General features: G+C 34.2%; 1 protein-coding gene across 1 annotated transcript in view; it reads left to right on the top strand.

Moving 5' to 3' along the window:
• LOC135205824 (sodium-dependent dopamine transporter-like) overlaps positions 1-13,709 on the top strand; it is a 380,876-nt gene that overhangs the window by 6,401 nt on the left and 360,766 nt on the right. The window lies entirely within an intron of this gene.

Below are 13,709 nucleotides of genomic sequence, written 5' to 3'. Positions count from 1 at the left end.
AGATTATTTACTTAAAAATAAATAATATTTCCTTTCAAAGGTGCTATACTTGAAATAAATTACATTAGAATTTAGTAGACTTATTCAACGTATTAAAGATAATTATTTTGCAAAGTAAGGAAAATATATACCGATTGGTCTACGAATTCCAATTTTATTCTTAACTCTAGCTTCGTGAGAGCATAAGCATTTTGAAGTTGGCTTTGGTGCCGCTCGAGTCTTGACCCAACGTATCGTCTGCACTGGGGGTTGTCATTTCGTCTCCTGCAGCAGATAAATAATACATTAAAGCATTGACATTCTTTAATAACAATGTTTAATTAAACTAATTTTGTCCTTTGATCAATAAAATAATTTGCATGACACATTTAGTGGGCCTAAATTGGACTTCTGATTTTCACACATGATTAGCTTATTTTCAGCAGTATACTCTCTCGGATACGTAATGTGAATGAATATTTAAATCGACAATTTTATATTAATTAATATGATATATATTATATAATATATATAAAATATCGATATATATATATATCTATAATAATATATATTATATGTATATATATATATATATATATGTATATATATATAATTATTATATAGTATATATATATTATTTTAATCTGCTTTATTTGATTATTCCCGTTATTCTTGTTTTATTGGCCATGTTCTCCTGCTTTCTTATCCTTTTCATAATTGCTTAACATAATTTACTCAGACCTAGCTATTCAAAGTCTAAAACCAATCATAACAAATCAAACATATATAATTCAGTCTTATTTTTTATCGAATTCCTTGCATATCATCTTGTTTTATCTGGAAATGCTGGAAAGCTGTGGGAGTCAAAACTGACGAATACATTATGAGAGGCTTACTTTCATTAAAGCTTTCTTGGGTTGATCTTTCTGTAGCTATTCATTTCTTCTAAATATATATTGATTAAAATTAGTTTCACGTGTATGGCTAGACCTACTACCATAGTAAGCATATTATAAGTAGCTGAAAGGATAAGAAATATGAAAGGTGACGTTCTCGTTTAAGTCTATTTCATATGTTTTTTTTTCATGAAAAACCTATTGCTTTAATCAGGGGTTGCTCTTTGACGGCTACAACAATCATACAGGGTGTATCACGAGTATATGCAAATATTTTAGGGAATGAAAGATAAAATAACTTTGAACAGAAAATATTTTATAAACATGCATTTTAAGGCTTTCGTTGTCAGTGCGGGGAATTTTAAGATAATCGTTATTATTAGTGATGCTTTCACTTGATGGAGTTCGTAGCGAGAAGTTGGATCGAGTCGCCTGAGATGTGGCAGAGAACGGAGGTGTCGTATAAGAGTGATGGAGAAATTAGGCCGATGTTAATAAAAGTATCTCCCAATAAAATGTATTCTTTAGGTTGTTAAGAAAAAAAAATGCATGCATCATTGAATATTTTTCCCTCCCTATCCGTGGTATTCACTGGCCACCGATAAAAAACAAAACAAAAAGAGTAAGCCTAACTGAATCTCTCATCCATCAAAGGTAAGTTTGCTTATTCATTAGACATATTCATTAAACACCTATCAAAGATTTCAAGTGTATCTTTAAAAATCTCTTCCTTTCCATCTAAAGTATTCATCAGACACCAGTCATAGGCGTAGACCTAGTCATGAATCCTGGTTCAGCAATATCTGACGACTGACGAGGCGCTACCATTCAAAATTTGCAAATTAATATTTCTCAGCAACATTTACACCACTGTATTATCATGCTCTCTTGTGGTGCTAAGTGGAGTTCCACCTCTAGGCCCATTTCTAAACTGCCGTTCTCTAAACAATTTGATACATCTATGTATGATTCTCTCCGGTATATAAAGCTTTCGTAATATCTCTCCAACAGGACCTTGCACCGAATACAGTGCAATAATTCTCTCGCTCAGCGAAGGATGTTTCTTCGACCGATAAATGACACATTGACATTAAATTCCCGTGCACATAACGACATCAAAAGTAATAGAGTGAGGTCGCATGTTCACACTGTTAGGTTATAATTTTTTTTTTTAATGATAGCTTTTTGTGAGTTTCCAATGTTTTCTGTAAAATTTAACAAATGGAATCGTTCAACTACCTTCAACTTAATATTGAAATGAAAATGTAATGACTATGTAATAGGGGTCTCTTATCGGTTTGGTATTGTATATCAGTGGTTGTGATATGACGTTTTTATCACTTCGTTTCATACGTCAATTTTGCTATATGGAATAGCTTTACACAATAACATAAAATGATGTTCTAAAGATATCAGTGACTTTTTAATGTCATTACATAAAATTTCTTCTATCTTTGAAAAGAAAATTAGATTAATAAGGAATGAATCGTGCGTCAGGCAGGTAAACGAAAAATTATGAAACTCTGGCACCAATTTTTGAGTGTGTGTACCTAACCAGAATTTAAAACCATTAAATGTTCAGTCTATTCGCCTATTTTTCACAAGTATTTAAATATGAAAATTCGCAGATTTTAGTTTCTCATCAGAAAAAGTTACACTGACCTCTTGTGAGCCTCGGTATTGACCAACCTCATTGTGCCTGTACCCGTTAGATAGATAATTCTTTATGCTTTATTTTGAGAGGTGAACGAGCTCTGTAGACCTTTTTATTGCCGAAAACCCTGAATAACACGATAACTGCCGGGTTTCTGGATGTCTACCCTTGCTGAAAAGGTGTCCTAGTGGACCTTCTGGCAAAGTCAAGCAGGTCATTTTCTGGGTCTTTCATTCGTGCAAACATCCCTCGGCTCCTGGCTTATAATGATCTGCTCATTTCTCTCCAGTCCACAGAGTTCACTGTTTGCTTTAGTTTCATTGGTACGTGACTGATCTCATTTTTGAGGTGTCTGGGTTCATCAGTATTCGGCTACATGTACTACAGCAAGTAGTACATGTAGGCTGAAAGAACGTTGATGTTCCAAAACAGTTCTTTGAACATTGGTAAGATCACCAGACAACATTTTAAGATTAAAGTTCTCAGGCGCACTATTCCTATGCGATGATTAGAAAGATGAGTTGTAAATCCTAACTTTGGCTGATTTATAAAGTATTACTGTCACTCCTAACAAAGCAGGGAGTTCCGTCTAGCAGCGTGTTGAAGTGTTGAGGAACAGCAGTAGCTGTTTGGAATTTATTCCCAAATCTTAGATTGATCAATAGGATTTCATATTTACCTTAAGTGAAATCATAAGCGTTATGATTAAATCGCAAGTAATTCCTTTTATAGGTAATCAAATGGACTTACTGTCTACATTAGACCTGTATGTCCATATGTAATTATTTAATAGTAATAATGGGTGATTAAGGATGTATGAATATGCATTTGTTAAGCCTCATAAGAAAATATATCGTTTAAATATATTACTTTGTTCAGTGGTATTAAATAGATATGATCTTCGATTGAATATCAACGTTAGGCGGTGCTGAAGTTTTCGTAGGATAAATTAGTTATGCGATTCTGATCTACCGTTCAAGTCATGTCGTCATCCATTACCAGATAAGACAAAGTATGTAATTAAATATTGTTAAGTAAGTAAATATCTACTCATAATAAAATGTAGTCATATTTGTATTCATTGAAATATTCTAATCAATAATTCGTAATATTCATAAATAAGTAATAAGTTAAAATTGCATACGAAACGCATTTGACCTTTTACGACTGGGCTTAGCCTAGGGCCCTAGAGCAACGTCAGTTGGATCGGGACACTCCTCGCGTGAGGCCGTGTCAGTGTGATTCTAAGAAACTCTTCCGCTTCTGGAAAGAACTAATTCAGAAAGGAACCAGATAAGCCCAATATATGTTTGTTATTTTAGGTCTAAATATTAACATCTGTGTATTGAGGGCTCCTCTGGTGGATTTCGACTGCAATTTGCGAAGGAGTTGGCAGGTCGCCGGTTAATTAATTTGAAATTAAATATTTGTCATATTGCTTATCTAGATTGTAAGTCAGCATTTTCATTTTTACATAGCATTAAAACGAAAACCATCTTTTAAATAAGTATGTGAATTTACTTCAAAATTTTATATAATAAAAAGTGGATGTGGGGTTTTGGATTCCGGTGCAGCTCTTTCTATGAGGAGTAATTAAAATAATTCTTCATTATATATATATATATAGATATATTATATATATATATATAATATATATATATATAATATATATATATATATATATATATATATAACCATCACACACACACACACACACACATATATATATATATATATATATACATACGTACATATGTATCTATACACATACATATATCTATATATATATATATATATATATATATATATATATATATATATATATATATATATACGTGGCGACGTGCGGTGCAACGGTTCATTATAAACTTTCACCAGTCAATCAAATCTTTCTTGTTCCTTTTAGCGTTTGTCAAATCTCCATTCATCTCCGGTTTAGCATCTCACATTTTTTATGCAAATAGGTCTGAGTCTTCCCGTTCTTTTAATGTAGCTACACAGGAGCTCGGTTGATACTATTTGTAGGTAGTACTATTGCAGGGGTTATATGAAGGACATGCTTAAGCCATCTCCAGTTCCCGTTCATTGTTATCTCGTCTACACAACTTCGTATTTTCCCTGACGGTGTTAATTCTGACTCCTGCTATTCTTAAAAGTTATCGCCAAAGGAAAAGACGTTACTAGTGATGTAGAGCTCTACAAGTTGGATTATTTTCTTCAGTTCTATGGGGAAGTGGTCAGTTTATTATTGAGGAACGTTAATACATCTTATATGGGTACTTTTGTGAAAAGGGAGTCTACGTCTGGGCTGAGAAGTTTTGTTATGTACGGGGATATTTGCCGACCTAAATTTGTTGCAAAAGTCATATGTATATTTTGTATGACTAGGGTAAAATGTCCCTAAAAAGGGTGATAGTAACTCGGTTATCCATTTTGAAATTCTGTAGTTAAGTCTCCAGCACACGAGATTATGGGACGGAAGGGGATGGTATCTTTGTGAGTTTTAGGGAGGTCACAGAAATGAGGTAATCTGGGATTGATTGCTTTAAATTTTTCTGAAATTTCTAAGTTTTTCTTACTTTTACCGACGTGTCTGATTTTTCTGAAGAAATTCTTGGGACATCATGGCTCGGTTTTTTTTTGTTAATTACTCATAGGTAGTTGTATAATTTAAAAGTTCATTGATCTTTTCTTAGTAGAAACTCTTAACCATTAACATAATATTACCGTCTTTATCTGATCTAGTAATTATATAACGTATAGGCAGTCGGTGTGTGGTGTTGTGTCTGGTAGGATGTTCAGAATTCCCTAGAGACATATTTTGTCTTTCTTGTTATTGTTGTTAGCAACGAATTTATGAAATGTTATTAGGAGGTCGAGTTTGTTTTTATCAGGTTTAAGGGCAAAAGACAAGCTAAGTTTAAGACTATGGAATGGTTTTATTATTAGTTAAAGGGATAGATTAATACTTTGCAGACCTAGAAGTAGACTCCCTTTTCAAAAAATTACCCATAAAAGATGTATTAACGTTCTTCAGAAATAAACTTGAGCCTTTTGCTGACCACTTCCCCATAGAATTGAATAAAATTATGCAACTTGTAGGCTCTGCGTCACTAATAAGGTCTTTTCGTTGGCAATAACTTTTGCCGTAAAAAATTCGGTTGCAGTATGGGAAATCCACTCAGTCCTGTGTTGGCAAACTTTTATCTGTAGTATTTCGAAACAGTAATCATAAACCCTATCAAACCTGCAGATATGATTTGGCTTCTTTATGTAGACAATTTCTTAACATACAGGAAAAGCAAGTGGGACAATTTTGATGTCTTTACAAAGATTAAATTTCTTGGACGTGATCATGAAATTAAAGTAGAATGGGAAAACAATAACCAAATCCTCTTATTAGATGTCTTATTCATCAAAACTAATAACAACAAAAAATTTATTATAAACAGCTATCATGAAATTTCACTTAAACTCGACATAGCAAGTAACTTACTTCTTAAAGTCCGGAGAACTCGTTCCCAAGATTTTCTTAATAAAGAACTTGAAACAAGCAGAAAATATCTTATCTTGTTAAATTGCCCCAAGCACAAAATAGAAAAAGCCATACACAAAGCCACAAAAACCACACAAAACAAAGAAAAGGAAAAATTCACAAACAAAATCATAATCCCTAAAGTGGATAGTTTATGAGAGATCGCACAAACTTTAGGCCACCCTAACCCTTTCATCTTCACTTATCCTAATATATTGGGGAAATTCTTAATTAATGTTCAGCAGAAACCAGTTTCTAAAGACATAGGAGTCTATGAAATCCCCTGTATGGATTGTGATAAGTCATACTATGGATTCACAGGAAAATCTCTCTCGGAAAGGTTAACTCAATATAAGTGCTCAGCTATATATGGACAACATAGTTCAGTAATTTTCCATTATATAAATAACACGAACCATACCATGGATTGGAACTCATCCCAAATTTTATACAAAAGCAGCTGTCGATACATATGTCAGATGGTAGAATCTTCACTGATAATACAGCAAGATAATATGATCAACCTTTCTAATGGAGCCTGGGACTCTGACCATATAGACAATATCTTCCTTAAGGCAATGATGAAGTGGATTAAGACAATTGACAGAACCAAAGTTGGCTTAGCTCTGGCCCCAGGCATCACCTAAGGGCACATCTCCTACTATTTATTTTGCAAACTTAACTCCTTTTGTCATTCACTACTTAATAAGGGTGGGAGGCAGTCCACTGAAATATAGTCCTTAGCTTTAAACCAGTGTTTATTGGGCCTTTTATACTTGAGACATACCTTGTTTTAACAGAAGAATCTATATTATATAAATATATACAATTTGGAGTTCATGGAAAGACATTCCGTTTATATCCATTTTATTAAAAGGCCGACGGTTTGTATCACTTGATACATTTTCCAGACTGAAAAAACTATTAAACGATTAATGTAAGGATTATATACAACATTTAACTTATTAACACCATATTTACATCTAAAACAGAAGAAAGAGAGAAAATTCAAACTGCAAAAGACAGGCGGCACATATTGGTAGCAAAGCAAACTGTCAGGGATATCGAAAGATTGGAAAAGATATGCACACAAGGACGAAAAACAAATTATGCAATAAACAGTTAAGTTGATGATGACTGGTGGTTGAGAGTAGGAACAGTCAGTTTAATCATTATGGATTCGAGGGTAGTTAGTTCCTCCGTACTTCGTGCTCTTCCAGCTATACTAAAGTGGTAGAGACCATAGATATTATTTTAAACAAGTTGTTCTCCTCTGGGGACTCCCTTTTTAGTAATAAAAGCTAATTTAAATTATTTTTAGAACTGGCTGTGCTGTACACGGCTTTTATGTGTGATGGTACCCTCCTCAGACAGTTGGAGGGGATGGTGATTGGGAGTCCACTAGGGCCGACCTTCGCTAACACCTTCATGAACTCTCTGGAGGAGCGAATCCTTGACAATTGCCCCCTGATTCCCACCCATTATTTTATAGACGCTTCATTGATGATACTTTCGCTTTCTTTAGACATGACCACCAAGTTGACACTGTTTTAGATTATTTAAATATCTAACACCCCAAAATTAAATTCACCGTTGAAAAGGAGACCCTTCTGGGATCTCAGAGTTACTAGGGATGAGAAAGGTTTCCATACCGGGATTTCTAGAAAGAGCACTAATTTCACTGGTCTAGGCACCAATTTTTACAGCTCTTGTTTTTTTTCATTTGAAAATCAATTCCATGTCTTTACTCTTCTCCACAGGGCCTTTACGCTGCCCTCTAGCTGGTCTGCCTTCCATGACGAAATTGCATTTCTTGCCAATTATTTTAAGAATAATTGTTTTCCACTAGTTATATTCCATAGATCCCTTAATAAACTGCTTAATCAGTCCTTAACGTTCCTAAATTATGTCTATGTTCTAGATTCCCTTACTTACATGATAATAGATTCAGGAAAAAATGCACCAGTCTGTTTAATATAGAAATATCTGCACTTAATCTAAAACTAATCCCGATGAAACCCTGAACTATTGGATCCCAATTCAATTCTAAGGATAAGATTAGCCCCTTCTTTACATCCAATGTAATTTATAAATATACCTGTCCCAGGTGTAATGTGGACGCATACATCGTATGTACCAAGAGGCTGCTGAAAATCCGAATCTCCTCTCATCAGGGAGCCAGTTGAAGAATGGGAAGCTGGCTATCAAATCCCGATCAGCCGCATATAAGGAATCGTAGTAAAATATGTAAAACTGATATAGACGCTAAAGACATTAGTATAGTGGGAAGAGCACGAAGTACCGAGGAACTAACAACCCTCGAATCCATAATCATAGTTTAAATTGACTGTTCGTACTCTCAACCACAAGTCATCATCAACACGGCTGTTTGTTGCATAATTTGTTTTTTGTCCTTGTGTGCCTAGCTTTCAGATTTTCGTCCTCCCTGTCAGTTTGCTTTTTACTACCAATGTGGGTAAGTGTCTTGTGCCCCCTGTCTTTTGCTGTTTGAATTTTCTTTCTCTGCTCTGTTTTAGATGTAAATATGGTGTTAATAAGTAAATGTTATATATAATCCTTACATTATGTATACAAGCATTATTTATCTTAATCGCCTTTTCAACCTGGAAAATGTATCAAGCGATACGAAACGTCGGCTTTTTAATAAAACGGATATAAACAGAATGCCTTTCCATGAACTCCAAGACTAATGCCTGAGCGCCTGTAACTCTTGGATATATATATATTATATATATATATATATATATATATATATATATATATATATATATATATATATACATATATATATATATATATATATATATATATATATATATATATATATATATATTATATATATATATAAAAGTCATATCACATTTCCGTGATTCATATACATATATCGAGCTACAATGTCCTTTAATATCTAATTCGCTCTACCTCGGAATTAATATATTTTCACATATGCTTAACCGAATGGGAATTTTTTTCTCGATAATAGACTTGCCTGGACAGGGTCGCGAACCCACGGAGCGTTTCAAATCCAGGAACGTCAGTGAAGCTTTTACCAACTACACCACCGCAAGGTGGTAGGTAGAAGCTTCACTGACGTTCCTGGATTTGAAAGGCTCCGTAGGTTCGCGGCCTGGTCCAGGCAAGTCTGTTATCGAGAAAAAAAATTCCCATTCGGTTAAGCATATGTGAAAATATATTAATTCCGAGGTAGAGCGAATTAGATATTAAAGGACATTGTAGCTCGATATATGTATATGAATCACGGAAATGTGATATGACTTTTATATATTATATTATATTAGAATATATAAATATTTTTTTAAATATATCTATATATATATACTATATATATCATATATTATATATATCATATAGTATATATATATATATATATATATATATATATAGATATATATATATATATATATATATATATATATATATATCGATATTTTTATATATTATTATTATATTTATGATATATATAATATATATCCCGTAATAATTCTAATTTTAAAGCTAAAGCGATCATTTATTTTTCTCACTTTAAAGATAAGCCAATTTACTTTTAAATGAGCACTAGTTACAAAGAAACCCCAACATTTAAGGGCAACCCTCGCGGCTAAACAATCCCAATAGTTTTTAAATGTGAGAAAAATTGCACAGAATTTTTTACGGTAGTGATAAATGTTCACTAAACCGAGGCTAAACGAACTGACGAATATACGCTGTATATATATATTATTATATATATATATATATATATATATATATATTATATCTATATATATATATGTATATATATATATATATACACACACACGTATATTACGGAATTTACTTTCTGTTTTGAGAGGGAGTTCATAAGTTTGACGCTAGAGGCCTCTAGTTGCCATCTTCACGAAAATTGGCACTGGCTTTAAAAAAAACAAAATTGCAGTGTAATTTTACAATCTAGAAAAAAGAGAATGGGCTGTTCATGGTGGAGAAGGGGACTTGAATGATGGGGTACTCGTGTTAGTTGAGATCTTTTATAAGAAAATGGGATCAGATTTCTTGTTAAAAATGTCACTCGCTTTAAAAATAACAATGCTACAGATTTTTAAGTTGAAGAAATGTTATTGCTGTTTATTCCTCCGATTTTGTTGCACATGATGTTTTTATGATTTAATACTGAATATCAGACCATGAATAACCCACTGGCCTCGAACTCACTACACCCAAAATTATTTCAATTTTGTTTGAAGGCCTTATTTTGGGTTAGTATATAAAGGGGGGGGGGGTAGTGATTCAGGCGCCCAATTATCTAATCACTGTCACCTATGATTAACCCAATGGCATGGTGTGGAATTTCATTACGGCAAGTGCAATTGTCAAAATCTAATTACCTTTTTGTGTAAATTGTGGCTTAATATATGAAAGTGTAATATCATACTCATATCATAATTTGTGTGCGTGCTCGCGCTCGTGGAGAGAGAGAGAGAGAGAGAGAGAGAGAGAGAGAGAGAGATGAAACAATGACCTACATTTTAGCTTTCAATGTATTAGGATCAATTGTATAAGTTGTACTATTCAGAAGACCATGAGAGTGTTTATTTGTGTTGTGCCACACTGGAATGCATGAAAGTAGGTGAGCTTAAAATATTTAAGACATCATTTGGTGATCTTAAGTGAGAGAGAGAGAGAGAGAGAGAGAGAGAGAGAGAGAGAGAGAGAGAGGAGAGAGAGAGAGAGAGAGAGAGAGAGAGAGAGAGAGAGAGAGAAACTGCCAATCTTAGAGCCTCAAACGGAAAGAACCATAGCATGGATAGAGTTATACTATGTGGCCATTTCGAGAAAACGTTTAACTCGTAAACATAATAAGCAAAGTTGAAACGTTTTATAAACTGATTGTGGTCATGTCGTTCCATGAAGCTATTGATGAGCGTCACAAGAGGTGGTGAATTTTTAATATTATAAGAGTCAAAGTCTGCTGTCTTGTAACCCTTTACAGTGCAAAGGTGCACGTTACAGGAGAATGGTCCGTCACTGGAATTGAATATCATGACAGAAGCTTCTCCAATAGTAGTGCGAAAGAAAGACCAAACTTACATATTTTGTCATTCCCATCGTGAGAGTTGTAGAGGAGGTGGCCGGTACTAAAGTCACAGGAAGAAGAGTCAGAGAAAAGTCACAATTCTGGCTAGGAAAAAAAGTCACATTGATTTATGATGGCAGGTAAAAAGGTAACAGGGATAATCCCAATAGTTTTTGGGGGGTCATTATCTTTATGATATTTACTGTCTTTTGTTTATGTTTTGACGGTAATCCACAACGGGTTTGTACTAAACGTGCCGCAAAGGTGGATACATAACGTGTTAAAGAAACAAATCACCAACATGCTTGTACAGAACACGCCACAAAGTTGGAATTTAAAAAGATTTTAAAAAGAAAATTACAGTCTTGTACTAAACATGCCACAAAGGTGGATACATACCAGGTTAGAAAAAATATTCCTAACAGGCTTGTACTGAACACTCCGCAAAGGTGGATACATACTTGGTTAAAAGAAATATCCCCAACGGACTTGTACTAAACATGCGGCAAAGGTGGATACATACTTGGTTAAAAGAAATATCCCCATCAGGCTTGTACTAAACATGCGGCAAAGGGGGATGCAATAATTGGTTAAAAGAAATATATCCCCATCAGGCTGTATAAAATGCGGCAAGGTGGATACATACTTGGTTAAAAGAAATATCCCAACGCGACTTGTACTAAACATGCGGCAAAGGGGGATACATACTTGGTTAAAAGAAATATCCCCATCAGGCTTGTACTAAACATGCGGCAAAGGGGGATACATACTTGGTTAAAAGAAATATCCCCATCAGGCTTGTACTAAACATGCGGCAAAGGGGGGATACATACTTGGTTAAAAGAAATATCCCCATCAGGCTTGTACTAAACATGCAGCAAAGGGGGATAATACTTGGGTTAAAAGAAATATCCCCATCAGGCTTGTACTAAACCAACAAATGGCCCCGGCAAAGGGGGGAATACATAATTGGTTAAAAGGAAATTATCCCCAATCCAGGCTTGGTTAAAATAAACATGCAGCAAAGGGGGATACATACTGGATTATAAAAATATCCCCAACGGACTTGTACTAAACATGCGGCAAAGGGGGATACATACTGGGTTAAAAAAACATCCCCAACAGGCTTGTACTTAACATGCCACAAAAGGAGATACATACTGGGTTAAAAAATATCCCCAATAGACTTGTACTAAACATGCAGCAATGGGGGATACATGCTGGATTTTAAAAATATCCCCAACGGGCTTGTACTAAACATGCGGCAAAGGTTGATACATACTGGGTTTAAAAAACATCCCCAACAGGCTTGTACTAAACATGCGGCAAAGAGGGATACATACTGGGTTGAAAAAATATCCCCAACAGGCTTGTACTAAACATGCCACAGAAGGAGATACATACTGAGTTAAAAAAATATCCCCAATAGACTTGTACTAAACATGCAGCAATGGGGGATACATGCTGGATTTAAAAATATCCCCAACGGGCTTGTACTAAACATGCAGCAAAGGGGGATACATACTGGGTAAATAAAAACATCCCAAACAGGCTTGTAGTAAACATGCAGTAAAGGGGGATACATACTGGGTTAAAAAAATATCCTAACAGGCTTGTACTAAACATGCCACAAAGGGGGATACATACTGGGTTAAAGAAACATCCCCAACATGCTTGTACTAAACATGTGGCAAAGGGGGATACATACTGTGTTAAAAAAATATCCCCAACAGGCTTGTACTAAACATGTGGTAAAGGGGGATACATACAGGGTTAAAAAAATCCCCAACAAAGTTGTACTTAACCCAATAACTGTGTTCTATGAGAAGTATCTTTGGTGCCCCAGCTGTCAGCTAACAGTGCGGTCAGCAAACATTTACGCTACCTAGACTGTTGGCAAAAAGTAAAAAAACACAACATTACAACTACTCTCCCGGGCGTGCTATCTTTTGAGGGCAGGGCGGCTACGTTTCTCTCTGTCTCTCTAGGTTGTGTATCTTATTCCATATATTGCAACTTATATAAGTATATTAACATACATACTGCCGTTCCCTTTAACCACTGTCATGTGTTCATAAGTCTGCTCTTTCTAGACAAGATGATGATAATAATTTATCCCTTGACTATAGGATTATCAGCGTGGCGCCGTTGGAAAATAACTTCCTCCTAGAACATACTCACATGCATTGTTTCGTGTATGGAGGTTTATTCGTTGTACATGAAACGCTATCTATTTCTTGACGTTCTAGAATCTATAAATTTTGTTATCCTTATAATCCAATCTTTGGGTCAAATCTACTTAGGTTCGTTATGAATTCTACACCATCCACGATGCATGTCTGTATTGTAAATAAAAATATTAAATAAAAGAAAACTATATGGAATTTCTAAGTCATATATATATATATATAGTATAATATATATATATATATATATATATATATATATGTATATATATATATATATATATATATATATATATATATATATATAATATATATATATATATATATACAAATATATACAGATTTCAGAATATAATTTTTTCTA

This window comes from Macrobrachium nipponense, chromosome 11, assembly GCF_015104395.2.
Source record: "Macrobrachium nipponense isolate FS-2020 chromosome 11, ASM1510439v2, whole genome shotgun sequence".
Lineage (NCBI taxonomy): Eukaryota > Metazoa > Arthropoda > Malacostraca > Decapoda > Palaemonidae > Macrobrachium > Macrobrachium nipponense.
Note: the sequence above shows the minus strand (reverse complement) of the source record. Positions and strands in the feature narration are given on the sequence as shown.